The 23,019-nt window shown below is 40.6% G+C and overlaps 1 long non-coding RNA gene across 1 annotated transcript; it reads right to left on the reverse strand.

Moving 5' to 3' along the window:
- Positions 1 to 1,532: 1,532 nt before the first annotated feature.
- Positions 1,533 to 22,395, reverse strand: LOC115832416. The gene is made up of 2 exons (XR_004027911.1): positions 22,354 to 22,395; positions 1,533 to 2,383 (listed from the first exon to the last, which is right to left on the reverse strand). It is a non-coding gene; the product is annotated as an uncharacterized LOC115832416 (long non-coding RNA).
- Between the last annotated feature and the right edge of the window lie 624 nt (positions 22,396 to 23,019).

Raw genomic sequence — 23,019 nt, forward strand, 5'->3', positions numbered from 1 at the left:
TACTCAATGCTTTACACATATTATCTCATTTAATCTCATGAGGTAGGCTGTAAGCATCTAGTCCAAATTCACTCTGCTACAAAGTGGCAGAGCCAATATTCAAACTCCAAACTTAAACCACTATCACACACAATCACAACTCATAAATTTTAGGAATTGCATGCCTGTTCCAACCATGCCGCCATTGTTCAAAACTCCACCTAAATTCCTGTTGTCAAATTCACAGAGTCTTGGCAACACAGAGGCCACTGGACAGAGGCATAACCTTGCGTGGCAACTGCACAGGAATTGGATTTGGCTCAGCTTGTTTCAGATGACTAAGGTGAGTGATCGAGCTGGATATTTTTGGATGACAACCAAAGTGTGATGAGAAAGAAAGACGATTCAGTTGTGTAGATTGTAAAGTTTTGTGTACCATTTCATCTTTGTAGTATTGGAATTGGGATTTTTAGCTCTTGTTCATAGAGCCAATGCTGCCTAGTCTTTCTGAGACATCAGGCAAATTCTTTTTCCATGTGTCAGATTTCTGAGACTCTGTATAATAAGGGGCTTAGGTTCTACGGTTTCTAAAAGATCCTTCCAGTCCTAGAAATCTCTGATCCTACAATATATTACCCCTTAGAAATGATTATTTTAACTAAAAAGAATGTAAATTTCTCATCTTCAAAATAAAGACATGCCTTTTCCACTACCCCCACTCTCCCACTTTATGACATGGAGGAGATTGAGAAGATGCTGTTTAGTGACAGACCAGATTCCTTTGGAGACCAGGGAGTTGGGGGGAGTACAAATATCATATTCAGGACAGGAATTCAGACTTGAATGCTGCAAGTCTTGCCTCTCAACTCTCCATGCACTATCAATTTTATTATTTATCTGCTGACTTTCCTGAGTAGGAAAGAGATCAGGTCAAGTAGCATACAATATCCTTCTTATTCCCATGCAGATGTCTGAGGCTTCTTTCCCCTTTGGTCCAATCTGATTTTTATGTCTTCTTGGTTAATACCCCCAGAGTGCTCTAGGCTGCTTTCTGCCTAAATGTCACATAAATCAAAGTGTGTAATCTTGCAAGGGTGAGGAGAGGTGGAGAGTCAGCCAGGATCGAGATGCTAAGGACAGACTGAGCCATCCCATTTCCCCACTTCCCAGACCTTGTTCTTGCCCTCCTGCAAAGCCTTAGGAAGGCCTCATGGGGGGAGCTTGAACTCATTCCCACCCACTCCTGATGGTTCCAGCTACTCAACCTTTTACTAAATGACTCTGCACAGCTGTTTCTAGTTACGTGTCTATTTACGTTGTTGGTGTACGTGTGCTTGTGTACTGTGTGCGCATCTTATCCCCTCAGTTCCCCAGCTACCCAAGGCCTCCAGTGAATCCACATGATGTCATTTGGAATCCCAAGTGGAGGCAATCACAAAGCAACATAATGTTCAAATTCAGGAAGCATTTACAAAGGTTGTATGCATCTTCTCTGTCATTCATAAAGGCAAGGGAAGTTAGAATTCAGGAAATAAGATGCAAAGACTCATGAATGTCTTCAGATTCCAAAAGAGTAAATTTTACTATTGGAGTAAAATTAGATTGTAATCCTCTTGAAACAGATACTTTTTCCTTTCTTAACCACCTAGATGACAAATGTAAGACTTATCCCTGACTTGGTCCATTCATTTGTTCATTCATTAATTCAACAAACATTTATTAAGTTTCTCCATGTGCACTGGACTGCTCAAAGCTCTATAGGAGATACAGTAATGTGCTTTGCTGCCTCTGAATGGAGCAGTGTCCCTCCCAGCCTATGGGCATGGCTAAATTTTAGAAGGATTCTTCTGCTTGTCTTCAACTTCAAAGATCAGTCTGAACACGGAGTGAAATCACCAGTGTCCCTGGCAGGAAGAGACCCTGTTCCACACCCAACACATCGTCCTAATAGTAGGCTTTTGACACAGTCCTATTAAATAATGAAGCATGTCTCTGTCTAAGTTTATATAATCAGTGCTTCAAAATTCAGAAACTTTGCCTCTCAGAGGTCGATCAGCAAGCTCAGTGAGTTCCTATAAACCAGTTTGAAAGGAATTACTGTCTGGAGGCATGCTCCCCATTCTGCCTGCCATGGTTGCCAAGTGGTGGCTTTTCTAATTTTTTCATTCCTTTCTGCATTTATTAATTGACTTTCTAATATAAGGAAGAGCTTTCTTTTCCTTCTACTCATTTAGTTAAATCAGAAAAATCTGATTTTATCTAATAAATAGGCTATAATCCTTTACTATTACAAGTTTATTTTGATGTCCACGATGTCCCAGTGTTGGCCAGTAGAAGTGCCCACAATCTGGCTTCTGTATCCTTTTGAAATGTCTCCATCATTCTTTGGGAACATTCTTAATTTCTGAAAAAAATATATATATATTTCAGGTTCATCTTTTACTTTCTCTCCCTTAGCCACAGAATCAGTCATTTTTTTTTTTTTCAAAGAGCCCTAATTCCTTTTAGTAGAGAATAATATTTAAAAACCAAGATCAGGAAGCCAGGTGGTCTCGCTGCACTGCAATTCCTTGGTTTTAGGCCCTCTAAGAATACACAGCTAGGAAATAGATGTATGTACACACACATGCACACATACACACACACCTGCATCCACATACATCTCAATATTTATAACCACATAGGTCGATCTTTTTTTGTAGCTATCTAGATAGTATATGCCATGAGTCCACTGAAAGCTCCAATTCCAATCCAACACCACTGAAATGTTGCTAACATTTCCCCTCACCATGTTTGTAACTACCTTCTCTTATAAGGAGAACACTGGCTGCCATCTTCTATAATATATTTACTTATTTGCTCAATACTAGAATTCACACAGAATAGTTTCAGAATTGCTATCCTGTGCCTCTATGAAAAGCAAGCCTCCCTCCACAGAACCAATGATTGTTTAGAATTTATTTTTTGGCCTGAGCATATCTTGTCAAAGAATACATGGGTTAGTTCTTTCTTTAGCATCAGGTTAGTTCTTCTTTAGCACCAGCCTTATTTCCCCTCTTCAACATCACTTTGAGACATGCCCTGAATCTTTGTTTTAGCCATCTCCAAAATAAGCTAATGCCTCATTTTTGGTGCTCTGGTGCTGCTGCTGGAGCCAACACATGTCTCTCTGGAACACCAAGTAAATATTCAATGCATATTTGCTCACTCCGCCTTCCTGTGAAGCTAATCCAACAAATAGATGACAGAAATATCTTCATTTCCACAAATGCACTTGTGAGCTTATAATAAGAGTCTTTTATCTCCCAGTGCTATCCACATTCCCATGGCTTCCCCATTACCCATGCTTAGATACCAAAATCTTTCTTCACTTTCAGACAAGTCTTAATTCATCTTCCCTATAAAGGCTTCGTAATACCGCTTTACCTAAACATAGAGCATAGCCCCACAAATGCCGTGTACATAGATTTAGAAGCTCGTTTCATATTTATCAAGTTCTCACATTCTCCATCTTTCATATTTTAAAATATTTATTTAATTAAATTTATGAGCCAGAAATTGAAAAACATATGGAATGAAGGGAAGGAAAGAAGGAAAAAAATAGCCCATTCATTCAACTTTTCCCAGCTGCCATTCCTGACTCGGGAGATTTGGCTGAGTTCTTGGGTAATGCCATGCAATAAAACTTCCAGAGGGTGCCAAATTTAGGTCCAGCATGAAAAGAAAAACAAAATCCCTCCTATAAGACAAACTATTCAATTTGGAAATGGGATTTTGTTTTAAAGTCCTGCATTAAACCTTCATAGTGATTGTTTCCACAAGGGCGAGAATCAGCCCACCCCTTGGAAAGCTTCTGAATGGGGCAGTATAGAAAATTTTAAGAAACATTTATTTCTCTGAATGCAGAACTGTTACTCTTGGGGGCTCTGCTTTCTCCTTTTTGGACAGAATCCACTCTGCCCTATCCTGGCTAGAAGAAGAAAAGGTGTAGCGTGCAGGCAGGGAGGACGATTCCAGGTGCTGGGCACTGCACAATGGGTCCTATTCTTTGTTATTTGCAATCCATCTTTCTCAAAGTTGGCTCACAAGAAATACATCTCCTTGTACAGTTAACCCTCTGGACTAACCTACTGAGAACGTGGGTGGGTACCTTCTCAACACATATAAGGTCCAACATATGACAAGTGACAGAGTGAGATGAAGCTTTCCAAACTGGCATGAGTTTTGTACAGTTTCATATATGGTCTGGTTACCTGGTTACCTATGGTCTGGTTACCTGGTGACTTTTGTTGTCCTGTCTCTACCTATGTATGTATGTGTCTCCACCTGTGTACTTTTATCGTCATATCTCTACCTATGTTTTACACACACACACACACACATTATATATATGTTATGTTGCAGTTATATTTTATTATCACTTTTAAGATGGAAAGTTTTGCATTCCAGGAAACCCTCAGTCCTGAGAAGACTGGGGTATTAGATCACCCTGTGTTGCAGACTTTTTCAAATGGCAAGTATTAATTATTATTTAGATTGCACATGTATTTATGCCCCAAACTAAAATGCCCTGAAACCACATCTTTAATAGTTGGAATTCCAGGCCCTTTCCATGGTTCCTTTGACCTGCTATTGCAGAGAATATTCTGTGGCTGTGAATAAATCTTGGTCAATCTTCCATAAGCAAGAAAGGAGCCCAGATGCTCCCCTTGAGACAAGACCCTGAAAGAGAAGTCTGGTTGTCACCACGTGATCTTCCAGGGTTTCCTAATGGATCTGCTATTTCAAATGACAGTGAACCTGATTTGGCAAAGCCAGAGGCCCCTCTCATAACCTATGTGTAGTGAGAAGCTCCTCTGTGTGTCACTTGAATGTCGAAGGGTCACGGCATTTATATTGAAATAATGATAACGCTTTGCTCACAGGACACACATGCCTATTTGGATCCAGGCAAGTTTTAGCTCAGGCAGCACACTGTTTTCATTACTTCTTTCTCATGGTGATGTACAGTCTAGTGTGTAAATCCAGACTTTCCCTTTCCTTGGAGTGAGTTCCTTCTCCGGAGTCTTGTTCTGCTGTCCTATGTCTTATCATCAGTTGGGAACACCCTAGTTTATTAGACACTGGGTGTGCAATACTCATACTGCCCATCTCTTCCTGTACCTATGGCTGCATGGATAAAAAGGGAAGGTGGATCACCCATGTTTACCGACCAGAAGCACTTGAACCCCAGAAGAAAACTCATCTATCACAGAGGGTGGGAAAGGAAGAGTAGAGGAGAGGGACTCTGTCATGGTAACTGGGCTGCAGGCCCTACGACCAGCCAAAATATTTTACTGCATGGCATTTTATAGCACATAATCATTGTCTTAGTCAGTCTAGGTGACTATAACAAATTACCATAGACTGGGTAGCTTATTTCACAGTTCTGGAGACTAAAAGGCCAAGATCAAGGTGTTGGTAAATCCAATGTCTGTTGAGGGCCCACTACCTGCTTTGTAGATGTCCGTCTTCTTGTTGTATCCTCACATGGCAGAGAACAGAGGGAGGAGGCAAGGTCTCTCAGGTCTCTTTTAATAGGGCGTGAATCCCATCATGAGGGCTCTATTTTCATGACTGAGTTACCACTTAAAGGTCCCATCTACAAATACCGTCATCACATTGGGGATTAGAGTTTCAACATATAAATTTGGAGAGGGACATGAACATTCAGTCCATAGCAACCATTCATGCACTGGGGCTATGTAGGGGATAGACACTTTATTCAGCTGCAAATTCGTCTTGTACAAAGTTTCTCTTCTACGATGTCATCAAGGTCTCTCATCTGTTTATCTTTTTCTTCCCCAAACACTATAATCTGAATGGGTTGAAACCATTTTCTGATGGAAATGTATACCTTAGACCAGTGGTCCCCAACCTGTTTGGCACCAGGGACTAGTTTCATGGAAGACAATTTTTCCACAGACGGTGGGGTGGGGGATGGTTTCAGGATGATTCAAGCACATTGCATTTGTTTTGCACTTTATTTCTAGTATTACATTGTAATATATAATGAAATAATGATACAATTCATCATCATGTAGAATCAGCAGGAGCCCTGAGCTTGTTTTCCTGCAACTAGATAGTCTTATCTGGGGGTGATGGGAGACAATGACAAATCATCAGGCATTAGATTCTCATAAGGCGTGCGTGACCTGGATCCCTCACTTTTCACTGTTCACAATAGGGTTTGTGCTCCTTTGAGAATCTAATGCCATCACTGATCTGACAGGAGCCAGAGCTCAGGCAGTAATGCAAGTAATGGGGAGTGGCTGTAAATTCAGATGAAGCTTGTTTGCTGCTCACCTCCTGCTGTGCTGCCCAGTTTCTAGCACACCACAGACCATTACCAGTCTGTGGTCTGGGGGTTGGGAACCCCTGCCTAAGACAATTGCTCATTGTCCTGTGCAATTTTGATAAGTTCCATAATGCTGGCAAATTCACTACTATTATTCTATTATCAGCATTAGCAGTAGCAGTAGTATTCGCAATAGCTAACATCTGTTTAATAATTTGACATTACTAATATTCTTTGACAATCCTGAAAAAATGGGTAATTGAGATAATTTACATTTGTTAACTTGAGATAATAATGCATTTCTGAAGGAGAACATGGAGCCTCAGGAGGTTCAGTAACTTCTTTAAGGTCACACTGCTAGCAAGTGGCTATCTCTATTTTTATTAAATTCAAGAGAACCAGAAACCTCCCTGAGGTCTGCTATCTCTAGGTCATTTAAACAGAGAGACACCAACTGGAGGCATCCCAAGTAAGGAGGAGTTTTGAATCCATGATAACTTTCCAGAGGCTGTTGTTATAGGGAAGGTCAAAACAGATCTGTCTGAAAGCTGTCCCCGCCCCTTACAGAGGCAAGAAGGCCTCCAGGCTGAAAAGACACTGGAGGCAATTTAATACAGCTGCCCTTAGCAGGATAGCACTTTGGTATTCTCCTTTAAATATTTATTTTCCAATTTATTGAAAGGTGATAGTCACTGCTACATGGGGAAAGGGTGGAGGACGGTGACCCTTGCTGGATGCCTTCTACTTCTCTCCTTGCAAAATAATTTGCTGCACTTTTTCTTTGGAAAATGAATTATAGCATCAACAGATTCACCCTCCTCAGAAAGGAATTTTAGCAGTCATCAGTCCTCCCACAGGCCCCCTGGGGGTCTCGCATTGTCTGTTTGCACCTGCAGCCCTTCCCCCAGTGTGGCACGTCCTCATAATCTTTGACAACTTCATGGAATGCCCTCCTGGGAAATCCAATTTTATCCATTTTGCTGCATTTCTGGGTGCATTTTAGCATTTCTTATGGATTAGCACTTCAAGCAGCCATTTCATAAGCTTATTCTCCATCTATCTTGGCATTTATACACAGACATCAAATTGTATTAGAATTGAAAATGGGAGGGGGAAGGAGGGAGAGGTGGAGAGTATCTGAGTAATCAATTTGGTTCTCTCCTGCCCTTAGGCTGTGTTGACACAGCTTAGCTCTCGCCTGCTCCTCCCAGACAAGCTTATCTGCTGCACACTGAACTCCATTAATCTTCTTGAAAGGCAAATGTGTTCAGGACAATGTTAACACTTAGCTCTCCTGAAAAGAAGACAGATTCTATGAGGTACAGAGTCAGGGCTCCAGGGCCTGCTCTGGCAGTTCAGACAGGCCTCAGCCAGAAGGATTCCGTGTGGAAAGAGCAGACAGCAGAGCAATGGGCTTTGTGAACCCAAATACCAGCATCAAACCAGGTCCAACTAAACCAAACCAAACTAAGGGAAACCAAATATCAACAGAAAACAAAGCCAGCCCAAAGACAACAACCACCGAATAAATGCCTGGCCCATTTTGAGGCAGCATTAGCCGGATTTACCTTTGGGTTTCAAGTGGACAAAACAATTAAATGATCATTATTGTTTAAATTTTAACAAGTGATTGGCATTGTGTGAGGAGTCCACACAATAATAGTAAATGAATTAAGAGAAAGAAGTATTGTGGTGTATGTATTTTTCGCCATAAAGACACCTAAAGCATTTCCCTTTGATCACCATTGCATTCTTTGCCTTGTGGAGCTCAGAGCTGCCCTCACACAGACAAGAGGATGATCTACCTGGCCCTGTCCAGGAGGCCCTGCTCCAAGATCTCCCCTGATCCCACATAGTCTCTGGGATCAAGTCATTGCACTGGAAAGAGGAATGAATTAATATCTGTTTTGTGGGCCCCTTTGTGCTGATCCTCCCACGTCATGTCACCCCTGTCCCCCTGCCTCCTTCTTTTCTTTCAATAAGGAGATTTGATAGACCATTCTTATCACTCATAGATCTGTAATCCCTGGCTGCATCCATTTGCTAGCAACCCTGAAAGACACAGGGTAATTTTTAATGTTTCCAGGGCAGGAATTTGAATGGCCATACGGCTCTCTCCTACACCCCAGTATCACAGTATTCATCTATCATATATGAACCGAATCTGGGAGGAGGGGGTGGCTTCTCAGTAGGGCTTTGTTACAAGAGCTATGGAAACAATTTAATGCAACTTCATTGACTTACATTGAGTGATTTTTTTTTAAACCTGCCATATATCCATCATAGACATCCAGAACCTATTGTATTGTACGTGTAGCCCCCATCCCCATGCTTACTTTGGGTGGGAAAGTGACTGGGTAGGAAAGCAGGGCAGACGTGTCACACTGGGGGCCAACTGGTTCACTTCTAAGGGTAAGTAGTAGGAATCCCAGTTTTGGCCACTTGATGTATGTCCACAAACCAGTTTTCCAGGATTATTTATGGCTCCATGCTTTGCACTTACAGGGTGGCCTCAGAAGGCTTTTCTCCATTAACAATCTCATCAGGTGACTTTGAGAGCCACTTCCATGAGATGGCTGTGTTGACAACTCAGAGAGTTCCACCACAAGGGCTGACTCGGTCTGAAAAAATGACAGCACGTAGATGGAAGGAAACAGGTAAAAAGCAGAGGTCAGACTTTCCAACGTTGACCACTCTGGCTTTGATTACACCAGGTAGATGTGTGGCACTGAAACGGGAGAGTTCCCTGATGCCCCTCACCAGATGTTTGACAAGGATGTGGCTCACCTGTTCAGTCACCCTGCTGCTGAAACCCCTTGTGGGAGACAGAGCAGGTAGGCAGGCAGGCAGGCAGGTGCAGAGGCTGGGGTGAGTGCTTTGGGCTTCAGCCCCATGGTAGTGTCTAGGGACAGGTGCTGCAATCCCAGTGTTACCAAGCTCTTTCAGCTTTGCTGTCCACAGGCAGCTTGAGTGTTAAGCAGCTCAATGGACCCTTTGCCTTTTTACAAGGGCAGAAGGCCAGTGTGACAGCTTTCCGTATCCCAAGCTCTTGCCCAGTGTCCCAGAAAAATTGGGTCACACACAATCTTGAAGGATGAATGTGAAGTTTTATAGAGTGGTGGAGCTGGCTTTCAGCCAGATGGATGGGAACCCAGAACGGGGGGATAGAATGGGATGATGATCTTCCCTTGGAGTTGGGCTGCCCAGTGGCTGGACTCCTCTCCAACCACCCCCAGCTGAACTCCTCTCGGTGTTCAGATGTTCCTCCTCTTCCTTCTTTCTCTGCCGCATCGTTGGGCTGTCCACCTGCTGGTCTGCTGGTTTGCTGGTCTGCTTCTGGAGCCCAGGCTTCGGGGTTTATATGAGTGCATAATAGGGGGCATGGCAGGCCAAAATGTAACTTTTTGGTCACGAAAACAGGAATGCCTGTCCTCATTTAGTGCCATGGGTCTTCAGGCTTGAGAGTGGGGACTTTGCTGGGAACCACCCTCTTCTACCCAGTATTTTGGTCTCCTGTCCGTATCAGCACCCTTGTGCAATTGCTCGTGGTTAGGCTAGCTACCACCCTCTTGACTTAGTAAATACCCTATAGCCACTGTCCCCATAGATATGGCCTATAAATACTTTGTGTAAAAGACTTGCCTTTGTCTAATCATATGCCAGATGTTATGAGGGCCCACCAGCCAATGGCTTATACACAAAGGAAGCTTTCTCTTTTTCTAACCAAGCGACTGCCTTGGCCCATAGAGAAATGAACTCTTTCCTGATTTGTAGAGGACTCATTTTACTCTGGCAGTATCTACATGTTAAGTGGACAAGCCAGGAAATCCTCCCTTTTTCTGTTTTTGCTTTTCCACCAGTATCCGGGTAAGAAAGAGGGGTAGACATGTCATACTGGGGGCCAATTAGTTCAGTTCTAAGGGTAAGTAATTAAGAATCCCAATTTTGATCTCCCATTTGATGTATGTCCCCAAACCAGTTTTCTAGGAAGATTTATCATCTGGATAACAAAGCTGGTGTTTTGATCCCATTTGACTCAAGTATTTCTGTGTATATTTGATTGGCAAAAACCCTGGAGGGAAAGAAGATGTCTTCAACCTAAACTTTACCAATGACATTAGTAACATCACTCTGACTTCACACCTGCTGCTGATGCCAGAGCGCAGCCTCTTCTCAGAGCAATCCCAAGTAGTATCCCGTGAGACATAGGTGGTGTTTCACTTGTGCTCAGAAACCAGTCCCTTTCTGCTTCAGTCTCCTCATGGCAAAGTGTTGCCCACAATTCTTTCAAGGGAAGAGTTTCCCCATATCTGCTATATCTGCTGCTGCAGGTGTCTTCCCTGATCCTCTGTGAGGCCACTGTGGTGCTCCCTTCCTTACTCTGCTGTTGGTTCTTGCACAGAAATGGGAAGTCTGTCCTTATGTTTATTCCGGGTAAATTTTGGCATCTGGTTTCCAAGGATCACTCCTTATGGTCCAGATTTCATTATGGAAGATGCTTCAACCAAAAGCATCTTTAATTTCTGCTGAAATCCTCTCTCTCTTTCTATATCTGGTCAATCTCATCTTTTAGATTCTTAGGAGATTAGCATCTAACAGATTCTGGACTATTACTTTTATTTTCCATTCCCCTTCTGCGGCTACTGAAAGAGACCCTCCTGCAAATTGAGCCCTATTTGTAATTCCCTAATCATGATAATCCCGAATGTCTATTTCAGTTCACCAGATCTATCATGGCTACAGTTTTGATTTGTATAAATTTGGTGCCTGTATTAAATAGGATTAGGCCAAGTATGCTGTAGTTATAAACAACTCAAAACCACAGTTCCCATAACAACTAATTCTGGCAGAAGTAGAGAAAGAAGAATTGGGAGAGCTGGAAGCTCACAAAATTGTAGAATCTCTTCTTGATCATTCAAAGGGGAATTTTCAGGCATTTTCTACTAGAGTTCAGATTAGGATAAATAGATACTTGTACCATTTGAATAACATTCAAAACATACTGGGATCACAGAGATACGGAGACACCATAGATTCAAGAAAATTTACATTTAGCTTATGTATGTATTTATATGCTATCTGATGCTCAGAAGAACTTGAGGTAGCTTACAGCACAAATATAAACAATAAAATAAAGACCAAATAAGAACAAAGACAAATAGAAAAGTAGAAAATCTAGACCATGACAAAGAAGAAAACTGATGTACAAAGGCCAACATAAATATAATAAAAGAGTTCAGATTTACTCCTGGGTTTCTTGGCGTTACAAAGCAAAAGTGACATAATTATTATTAACTAAACAAATAAAAAAGACAGCTTCAGAATGCCCATTCTTTCAGCTAAGCAAACTTGAACGAAACATAGAATTTAGAATCTCCCTTGTCAGCCAAGCTTTTGTTAGATTTTGAATAGCAAACAGTTCAAAGTTGCATTCATTGGTGAGTAGTTGGTGTTTGCAAAAGTTTTTGAGAGCAGGCCTCTAAGCTGCAAATCCTGATAGAAAGATAAAGTTGAGTAGCTTCCCCCAGGTCTTTTGCCTGCCATCTGCAAACCAGAGGTTTCTATACTAGGGACTTTGGGACAGATTCCAGCATACAAGAGGTCTCATCTGATTTATCAAAGTGCTTCTTATGAAGCTTTTGCACAAGATTATTTAGAATTGAAAAATATTCCAACCAGTTGCTCAACCTGTCTGCTAAAAAAAAAAAACATAATGAAAGCTTTAACACTACTACTATTTAATGACCAGTGTGGGGTGTCCCAGTTCCTAGGGAATCTATTAGGTTGAAATAGTGCCAAAATATTCTCCCTCAAATTTCAAAATTAAATAATTTACTCTTCACTTGAAAGTTGATAGAAACAAGTGGAAACTTGGAACTTGTAGCCAATTATGATAATTTTGGTTTTGAACTTGTTTTCCATATTAACTGAGGGCTAGATCTAACGAGGTCACCTCTGATTTGTAACAATGAAACAATATTATCAATGTATACAATGTATCAATGTATACCTTCTTTTCTTTATTGCATCATCATCTGCAACGTGTTCATCTAAGGATGGTTTTACTTAGTAAAATTATAAGCTAAAAATAAGAGAGACCAGAATACAGTCTCAAAAGTATTCTATAATTTGTCAGATAGTTTTACTCAACACTCATTTTTCTGAAGTATCAAGGTGCAGGGATGCAGATTCAATATGGAAAACACTACATACGAGTTTGGGTTATACAGTTTGCCCCATATACAGTATCTGTTACAGGTCTAACATAGATTAAAAGTCCAAAAGAGTTGCAAGTCAACATGTGTATGTTAAAGTCAACATATGAATGTTTAATTATAGTAAGAATTATTGACTGGGTGTGATGGCTTACCCTTGTATTTCCAGCACTTTGGGAGGTTGAGACAGGTGGATCACTTGAGGCCAGGAGTTCGAGACCAGCCTCACCAACATGGCAAAACCCTGTCTCTACCAAAAAAACACAAAAATTAGCCAGGCTTAGTGATGCATGCCTGTAGTCCCAGCTACTGGGGAGGCTGAGGCCAGAGAATTGCTTGATCCTGGGAGGTGGAGGTTGCGGTGAGCCAAGACTGCACCACTGCACTCCAGCCTGGGTGATAGAGTGAGAGAGACCCTGTCTAAAAAAAAAAAAAAAAAAATTTATACTGACCAGAGTCAACCAATCAGAACATTTTTCAAAAAATTATGGTTTCACCTTTTGGGCAGGATGTAATAGATTATTGTTCCCATGGCCACAGTCAGACAAGCCCATACAAATTACTCAAAAAAGTCACAATTTTGAAGAATCAGAGATCTCTGAGAAGCAATGAGAACTGGAAAAACCAAAGCTACAGAAAGAAAACCATTTCAAGGTGATCTGATGAACATGTCATTTTTTTTTCCCATTTGGGAGCATTTGACAATTTTAGATGTGGGATGAAAATTGCCTTATCTAACACATAGGGCACCTGTAGAAGTAAAGAGAAACAGGCAAAGCTTTTGGCAGTCACACAGACTTAAAGTTACCCATTAGAAAACTTACAAGACTTCAAAGGCATGGCCATGTGGGACACTTAGCTAGTTTTGGGTGTGTAAGAAAGCTGAACGAACTAGATAGAAATCTTTAAAGCATAAAACTTTACACATGGTGCTAAGAAAAACCCATAAGAGCAGGGGGTCTACCTCAAGACATTTCCCAAATTTAGAATTTGTGTGGAAAGTAAGGCTAAAGAGCTATACTGACAATCTGTGAAGGTAAGGACTGAATCTCCCACCATTTTCAGGACTAATGCTCTCAATCACAAACTTAAGAGCCATACCTGGCAAACAGAAGAAAATCAAAGGAATGAAATCATGCTATTAATGTATACAATCATGTTACCTTCTTTTCTTTATTGCATCAGCATCTGTAACTTGTTCATCTAAGGATGGTTTTATTTAGTAAAATTATAAGCTAAAAATAAGACCTCATGCAATCTAGTTTAGAACCTTCAAAAGTATTCTATAATTTGTCAGATAGTTTTACCCAACCCTTATTTTTATGGTAGTATTTTTATGGTAGAACTGGGTTTTACAATTGAAACCCAGCCCAGGCTTAGTTCAATTCCTGATTATATTGAAGTAATTAATGACTGACCCTTTCCCTTTCTGCCTAACAGAACAAAGGGGACCACTCTTGGTATAGAAGTTCATCTCATCGGGAGCATCTGTGGTTCTTTTATATGCAATGTACATTCTACAACAGAGGCAGACCCAGAAATAATTCAGATATTGGAGTTAGAAGATCAGGATTCTAAAATAAGTACAATTAATATTTTCAAGAAAACAAAGGTGGACAGAAGAGATTAAAGTATGGATAAATTTAGTTAGCAATTTGAATCTTTTTAAAAACAGCATTAAACAGATATTCTGTAAAGAAAATGTACAATGTTTGAAATTAGGAACTCGTTAAATGGACTTAGCAACAGTTAACATGTTTTTGATCCAAGTATTTTGCTGTCTCCAAACTGAGGTATGGAGAGGGGAAAAAGGTAAAAAGGAACAAAAAACTGTAAGAGGCATGCAGAACATGTCAAAAAGCCTAACATATATATGATTCACATTGTAGAAAAAGCAGAAAGAGGAAATGGCCCAGAAGCAGTATTGGAAGACATAATGACTGAGAATTTTCAAAAGCTGGTGATGATCACATAGATTTACAAAGCTTAATGAAACCCAAACAAGATAAATACAAACCAAAGTGTATCCAAGCACATGATGGCCAAACAGCTGAAAAACACAGGAGCAGAGAGAACATATCAATAGCATCCAGAGAAAAAAAGACAAGTATTCTCAAAACAGCAACAATAAGAATTATAACTGACTTCTCAATAGAAATGATGGAAGCCAGGAGAAAATGGAATAAGGAGACAGAGGACATAGTTAAAGTACTGAAAGAAGGAAATACCAAACATAATTCTATACCCAGGGAAAAGACACTTTAAACTGAAAGAAAAATATTTTTCAGGAAAAGAAATAGTAGAATTTGTCATGACCAAGCATGGTCTACAGGAAAGACCAAAAAATGTTCTTTAGAAAAAAAAGAAATCATTCCAGAAGAAAACATGAAAATGTAGGTAAGAATAAAAAACACTGGAAAAGATAACTATGTGGGCAAATATAAATTAATAGATTCTTCAAAACAATAATTGCAGTATTTTGTCATTTCAAATACAGTTGACCCTTAAACAACACAGGTTTGAACTGTGAAAATTCACTTATACATGGATTTTCCTCTGCCTCTGCCACTCTTGAGACAGCAAGACCAACCCTTTCTCTTCCTCCTCTTCCTTAGCCTATTCAATGCAAAGGTGATGAGGATGAAGAACTTCATGATGATCCACTTCCACTTAACGAATAGTAAATATATTTTCTTTTCCTTAGAATTTTTTTTTTTTTTTTTCCCCAAGACAGTTTCACTCTGTCACCCAGGCTGGAGTGCAGTGGCGCAATCTCGGCTCACTGCACGCTCTGCCTCCTGGGTTCATGCCATTCTCCTGCCTCAGCCTCCCGAGTAGCTGGGACTACAGGCACCCACCACTGCACCTGGCTAATTTTTTGTATTTTTAGTAGAGATGGGGTTTCACCATGTTAGCCAGGATGGTCTCGATCTCATGACCTCGTGATCTACCCGCCTCGGCCTCCCAAAGTGCTGGGATTACAGGTGTGAGCCACCGCGCCCGGCCAGAATTTTCTTAATAACATTTCCTTTTCCCTAGCTTACTGTATTGGAATAACACAGTATATAATAACACATAGCATACAAAATATGTGTTAATGAACTGTTTATATTATTGGTACTGCTTCCAGTCAACAGTGAGCTATTAGTAGTTAAGTTTCTGGGAAGTCAAAAATCATACACAGATTTTTGGCTGCACAAGGTATTAGTGTCTCTAGTCCCTTCATTGTCCAAGGTTCAACTATATATGTAAAACTAAAATTGACGACAAATGTAATGCATTGCAAAGGGAAGTAAGTAGAATTAAAAGGTTCTAGCACTGTGGAGAAAGTGGTAAAAGTGATAGTCTGTTTTGACCATAATAAATCAAGGCTACATGTCATAATCTCCATGATAATCCCTAAAATATAGTTTAAAAAATGTTCATAGAAGAAAAAATGGAATCATAAAAATATGTTATTAATCCATTATAAGTCAAAAAAAGGATTAAAAAAAGATACAGGAAAACAGGTGAGCCAAAGAGCAAACAAACAATAGAAGGTCAGATATATACATGATTGCAATCTGATACATGATTATATTAGTAATTACATTAAAGTTGGCTATATTCTCCAAGTAAAATATTAAGATTGTCAGACTAGATAACACAATATGGATTTGCAAGTTGTTTATTTTTAACTATAAGAACTACAAGGGATGATATTATTGAGTCCCAACCTTAGAAGGTCTAAGTTTTGTTTTTTTTTTCTGTTTTCTTTTTTTTCTTTTTATTTTTTTTATTATTATATTTTAGGTTTTAGGGTACATGTGCACAATGTGCAGGTTTGTTACATATGTATCCATATGCCATGTTGGTTTGCTGCACTCATTAACTCATCATTTAGCATTAGGAATATCTCCTAATGCTGTCCCTCCCCCCTGCCCCCACCCCACAACAGTCCCCGGAGTGTGATGTTCCCCTTCCTGTGTCCATGAGTTCTCACTGTTCAATTCCCACCTATGAGTGAGAACATGGGGTGCTTGGTTTTTTGTCCTTGTGATAGTTTACTGAGAATGATGGTTTCCAGTTTCATCCATGTCCCTACAAAGGACACGAACTCATCATTTTTATGGCTGCATAGTATTCCATGGTGTATATGTGCCACATCTTCTTAATCCAGTCTATCGTTGTTGGACATTTGGGTTGGTTCCAACTCTTTGCTATTGTGAATAGTGCCGCAATAAACATACGTGTGCATGTGTCTTTATAGCAGCATGATTTATAGTCCTTTGGGTATATACCCAGTAATGGGATGGCTGGGTCAAATGGTATTTCTAGTTCAAGATCCCTGAGGAATCGCCACACTGACTTCCACAATGGTTGAACTAGTTTACAGTCCCACCAACAGTGTAAAAGTGTTCCTATTTCTCCACATCCTCTCCAGCACCTGTTGTTTCCTGCTTTTTTAATGATGGCCATTCTAACTGGTGTGAGATGGTATCTCACTGTGGTTTTGATTTGCATTTCTCTGATGGCCAGTGATGATGAGCATTTCTTCATGTGTTTTCTGGCTGCATAAATGTCTTCTTTTGAGAAGTGTCTGTTCATGTCCTCTGCCCACCTTTTGATGGGGTTGTTTGTTTTTTTCTTGTAAATTTGTTTGAGTTCATTGTAGATTCTGGATATTAGCCCTTTGTCAGATGAGTAGGTTGCAAACATTTTCTCCCATTCTGTAGATTGCCTGTTCACTCTGATGGTAGTTTCTTTTGCTGTGCAGAAGCTCTTTAGTTTAATGAGATCCCATTTGTCAATTTTGGCTTTTGTTGCCATTGCTTTTTGTGTTTTAGACATGAAGTCCTTGCCCATGCCTATGTCCTGAATGGTATTGCCTAGGTTTTCTTCTAGGGTTTTTATGGTTTTAGGTCTAACATGTAAGTCTTTAATCCATCTTGAATTAATTTTTGTATAAGGTGTAAGGAAGGGATCCAGTTTCAGCTTTCTACATATGGCTAGCCAGTTTTCCCAGCACCATTTATTAAATAGGGAATCCTTTCCCCATTTCCTGTTTTTGTCAGGTTTGTCAAAGATCAGATAGTTGTAGATATGTGGCATTATTTCTGAGGGCTCTGTTCTGTTCCATTGATCTATGTCTCTGTTGTGGTACCAGTACCATGCTGTTTTGGTTACTGTAGCCTTGTAGTATAGTTTGAAGTCAGGTAGCGTGATGCCTCCAGCTTTGTTCTTTTGGCTTAGGATTGACTTGGTGATGCGGGCTCTTTTTTGGTTCCATATGAACTTTAAAGTAGTTTTTTCCAATTCTGTGAAGAAAGTCATTGGTAGCTTGATGGGGATGGCATTGAATCTATAAATTACTTTGGGCAGTATGGCCATTTTCACGATATTGATTCTTCCAACCCATGAGCATGGAATGTTCTTCCATTTGTTTGTATCCTCTTTTATTTCATTGAGCAGTGGTTTGTAGTTCTCCTTGAAGAGGTCCTTCACATCCCTTGTAAGTTGGATTCCTAGGTATTTTATTCTCTTTGAAGCAATTGTGAATGGGAGTTCACTCATGATTTGGCTCTCTGTTTGTCTGTGATTGGTGTACAAGAATGCTTGTGATTTTTGTACATTGATTTTGTATCCTGAGAGTTTGCTAAAGTTGCTAATCAGCTTAAGGAGATTTTGGGCTGAGACAATGGGGTTTTCTAGATATACAATCATGTCATCTGCAAACAGGGACAATTTGACTTCCTCTTTTCCTAATTGAATGCCCTTTATTTCCTTCTCCTGCCTGATTGCCCTGGCCAGAACTTCCAGCACTATGTTGAATAGGAGTGGTGAGAGAGGGCATCCCTGTCTTGTGCCAGTTTTCAAAGGGAATGCTTCTAGTTTTTGCCCATTCAGTATGATATTGGCTGTGGGTTTGTCATAGATAGCTCTTATTATTTTGAGATATGTCCCATCAATACCCAATTTATTGAGAGTTTTTAGCATGAAGGGTTGTTGAATTTTGTCAAAGGCCTTTCTGCATCTATTGAGATAATCATGTGGTTTTTGTCTTTGGTTCTGTGTATATGCTGGATTACATTTATTGATTTGCGTATGTTGAACCAGCCTTGCATCCCAGGGATGAAACCCACTTGATCATGGTGTATAAGCTTTTTGATGTGCTGCTGGATTTGGTTTGCCAGTATTTTATTGAGGATTTTTGCATCAATGTTCATCAAGGATATTGGTCTGAAATTCTCTTTTTTGGTTGTGTCTCTGCCAGGCTTTGGTATCAGGACGATGCTGGCCTCATAAAATGTGTTAGGGAGGATTCCCTCTTTTTCTATTGATTGGAATAGTTTCAGAAGGAATGGTACCAGTTCCTCCTTGTACCTCTGGCAGAATTCGGCTGTGAATCCATCAGGTCCTGGACTCTTTTTGGTTGGTAAGCTATTGATTATTGCCCCAATTTCAGAGCCTGTTATTGGTCTATTCAGAGATTCCACTTCTTCCTGGTTTAGTCTTGGGAGGGTGTATTTCTCGAGGAATTTATCCATTTCTTCTAGATTTTCTAGTTTATTTGTGTAGAGGTGTTTTTAGTATTCTCTGATGGTAGATTGTATTTCTGTGGGATCAGTGGTGATAACCCCTTTTTCATTTTTTATTGCATCTATTTGATTCTTCTCTCTTTTCTTCTTTATTAGTCTTGCTAGCGGTCTATCAATTTTGTTGATCTTTTCAAAAAACCAGCTCCTGGATTCACTAATTTTTTGAAGGGTTTTTGGTGTCTCTATTTCCTTCAGTTCTGCTCTGATTTTAGTTATTTCTAGCCTTCTGCTAGCTTTTGAATGTGTTTGCTCTTGCTTTTGTAGTTCTTTTAATTGTGATGTTAGGCTGTCAATTTTGGATCTTTCCTGCTTTCTCTTGTGGGCATTTAGTGCTATAAATTTCCCTCTACACACTGCTTTGAATGTGTCTCAGAGATTCTGGTATGTTGTGTCCTTGTTCTCGTTGGTTTCAAACAACATCTTTATTTCTGCCTTCATTTCATTATGTACCCAGTAGTCATTCAGGAGCAGGTGGTTCAGTTTCCATGTAGTTGAGTGGTTTTGAGTGAGTTTCTTAATCCTGAGTTCTAGTTTGATTGCACTGTGGTCTGAGAGACAGTTTGTTTTAATTTCTGTTCTTTTACATTTGCTGAGGAGAGCTTTACTTCCAACTATGTGGTCAATTTTGGAATAGGTGTGGTGTGGTGCTGAAAAAAATGTATATTCTGTTGATTTGGGGTGGAGAGTTCTGTAGATGTCTATTAGGTCCACTTTGTGCAGAGCTGAGTTCAATTCCTGGATATCCTTGTTAACTTTCTGTCTCATTGATCTGTCTAATGTTGACAGTGGGGTGTTAAAATCTCCCATTATTATTGTGTGGGAGTTTAAGTCCCTTTGTAGGTCACTCAGGACTTGCTTTATGAATCTGGGTGCTCCTGTGTTGGGTGCATATATATTTAGGATAGTTAGCTCTTTTTGTTGAATTGATCCCTTTACCATTATGTAATGGCCTTCTTTGTCTCTTTTGATCTTTGTTGGTTTAAAGTCTATTTTATCAGAGACTAGGATTGCAACCCCTGCCTCTTTTTGTTTTCCATTTGCTTGACAGATCTTCCTCCATCCCTTTATTTTGAGTCTATTTGTGTCTCTGCACATGAGATGGGTTTCCTGAATACAGCACACTGATAGGTCTTGACTCCTTATCCAGTTTGCCAGTCTGTGTCTTTTAATTGGAGTATTTAGCCCATTTACATTTAAAGTTAATATTGTTATGTGTGAATGTGATCCTGTCATTATGATGTTAGTTGGTTATTTTGCTTGTTAGTTGATGCAGTTTCTTCCTAGCCTTGATGGTCTTTACAATTTGGCATGTTTTTGTAGTGGCTGGAACTGATTGTTCCTTTCCATGTTTAGTGCTTCCTTTAGGAGTTCTTTTAGGGCAGGCCTGGTCTTGACAAAATCACTCAGCATTTGCTTGTCTGTAAAGTATTTTATTTCTCCTTCACTTATGAACCTTAGTTTGGCTGGATATGAAATTCTGGGTTGAAAATTCTTTTCTTTAAGAATGTTGAATATTGGTCCCCACTGTCTTCTGGCTTGTAGAGTTTCTGCTGAGAGATCAGCTGTTAGTCTGATGGGCTTCCCTTTGTGGGTAACCCGACCTTTCTCTCTGGCTGCCCTTAACATTTTTTTCCTTCATTTCCACTTTGGTGAATCTGACAATTATGTGTCTTGGAGTTGCTCTTCTTGAGGAGTAGCTTTGTGGTGTTCTCTGTATTTCCTGAATCTGAATGTTGGCCTGCCTTCCTAGACTGGGGAAGTTCTCCTGGATAATATCTTGCAGGGTGTTTTCCAACTTGGTTCCATTCTCCCTGTCATTTTCAGGTACACCAATCAGACGTAGATTTGGTCTTTTCACATAGCCCCATATTTCTTGGAGGCTTTGTTCATTTCTTTTTATTCTTTTTTCTCTAAACTTCCCTTCTCTCTTCATTTCATTCATTTCATCTTCCATCACTGATACCCTTTCTTCCAGTTGATCACATCGGCTACCGAGGCTTCTGCAATCTTTGCATAGTTCTCGAAACTTGGGTTTCAGCTCCATCAGCTCCTTTAAGCCCTTCTCTCCATGGGTTATTCTAATTATCCATTCTTCTAATTTTTTTTCAAAGTTTTTAACTTCTTTGCCATTGTTTGGAATTTCCTCCTGTAGCTCAGAGTAGTTTGATCGTCTGAAGCCTTCTTCTCTCAACCTGTCAAAGTCATTTCCATCCAGCTTTGTTCCGTTGCTGTTGAGGAACTACGTTCCTTTGGAGGAGGAGAGGTGCTCTGCTTTTTAGAGTTTCCAGTTTTTGTGTTCTGTTTTTTCCCCATCTTTGTGGTTTTATCTACTTTTGGTATTTGATGATGGTGATGTACAGATGGGGTTTTGGTGTGGATGTCCTTTCTGTTTGTTAGTTTTCCTTCTACCAGACAGGACCCTCAGCTGCAGGTCTGCTGGAGTTTGCTAGAGGTCCACTCCAGACCCTGTTTGGCTGGGTGTCAGCAGCAGTGGCTGCAGAACAGCGGATTTTCGTGAGACCGCAAATTCAGCTGTCTGATAGTTCCTCTGGAAGTTTTGTCTCAGAGGAGTACCTGGCCGAGTGAGGTGTCAGTCTGTCCCTACTTGGGGGTGCCTCCCAGTTAGGCTGCTCAGGGGTCAGGGACCCACTTTAGGAGGCAGTCTGCCCATTCTCAGATCTCCAGCTGCGTGCTGGGAGAACCACTACTCTCTTCAAAGCTGTCAGACAGGGACATTTAAGTCTGCAGAGGTTCCTGCTGAGTTTTTGTTTGTCTGTGCCCTGCCCCCAGAGGTGGAGCCTACAGAGGCAGTCAGGCCTCCTTGAGCTGTGGTGGGCTCCACCCAGTTCGAGCTTCCTGGCTGCTTTGTTTACCTAAGCAAGCCTGGGCAATGGTGGCGTCCCTCCCCCAGCCTTGCTGCCACCTTGCAGTTTGATCTCAGACTGCTGTGCTAGCAATCAGCGAGACTCCATGGGCATAGGACCCTCGGAGCCAGGTGTGGAACACAATCTCCTGGTGTGCCGTTTTCCAAGCCCGTTGGAAAAGTGCAGTATTAGGGTGGGACTGATCCAATTTTCCAGGTGCCATCTGTTACCCCTTTCTTTGGCTAGGAAAGGGAACTCCCTGACCCCTTGCGCTTCCCGAGTGAGGCAATGCCTCGCCCTGCTTCGGCTCGTGCACAGTGCACTGTACCGACTGTCCTGCACCCACTGTTTGGCACTCCCTAGTGAGATGAACCCAGTACCTCAAATGGAAATGCAGAAATCACCCGTCTTCTGTGTCACTCATGCTGAGAGCTGTAGACCGGAGCTGTTCCTATTCAGCCATCTTGGCTCCACCCAGAAGGTCTAAGTTCTATCATATATGACATAGTTGATCTAGAATTACAAAGTTGGCAGGTGAACTATAACTATTCAAGTCCAGGAAAATGATATTGATCTAAGTCAGATTTAGTAAATATTTAAAAGTTCTGAGATGCCTGATTATATCTATCTATCTAGTTTGTATTGCTTTAAAATTTAATCTAATATAATGTTTTATAAACAGAGAATTGACTAAGAATTCAAAACTTTTAGGTAAATCGTGTTATGTTCTGGGAAATTAGACTCAATGCATGTTTATTAAAGGAAGGTATGTCCATATCAATCCCCCAAAATGAAAAACTGCAGTGAGAAAACTATTTTCTCTCTCCTTCCATGTCTAGGAAGACTTGAGAGGAAGGATGAAGCCACTGAATGCCTCACTGGCTGTCTGGTCGGAAACCTCTGCAGCCAGGGACAAAATCCTCTCAAGACATTCCTTTAATTATGACTTTAAATGAGAGGCTGGAGAACGAAGGCTACAAACATTGTTGGGTGTTAAACTCAACGAAAAGCCCAGTTTCTGTCTCAGCGAAAACTAAACAATTGTG

The sequence above is a fragment of the Nomascus leucogenys genome, chromosome 22a (genome assembly GCF_006542625.1).
Source record: "Nomascus leucogenys isolate Asia chromosome 22a, Asia_NLE_v1, whole genome shotgun sequence".
Taxonomy (NCBI): Eukaryota; Metazoa; Chordata; class Mammalia; order Primates; family Hylobatidae; genus Nomascus; species Nomascus leucogenys.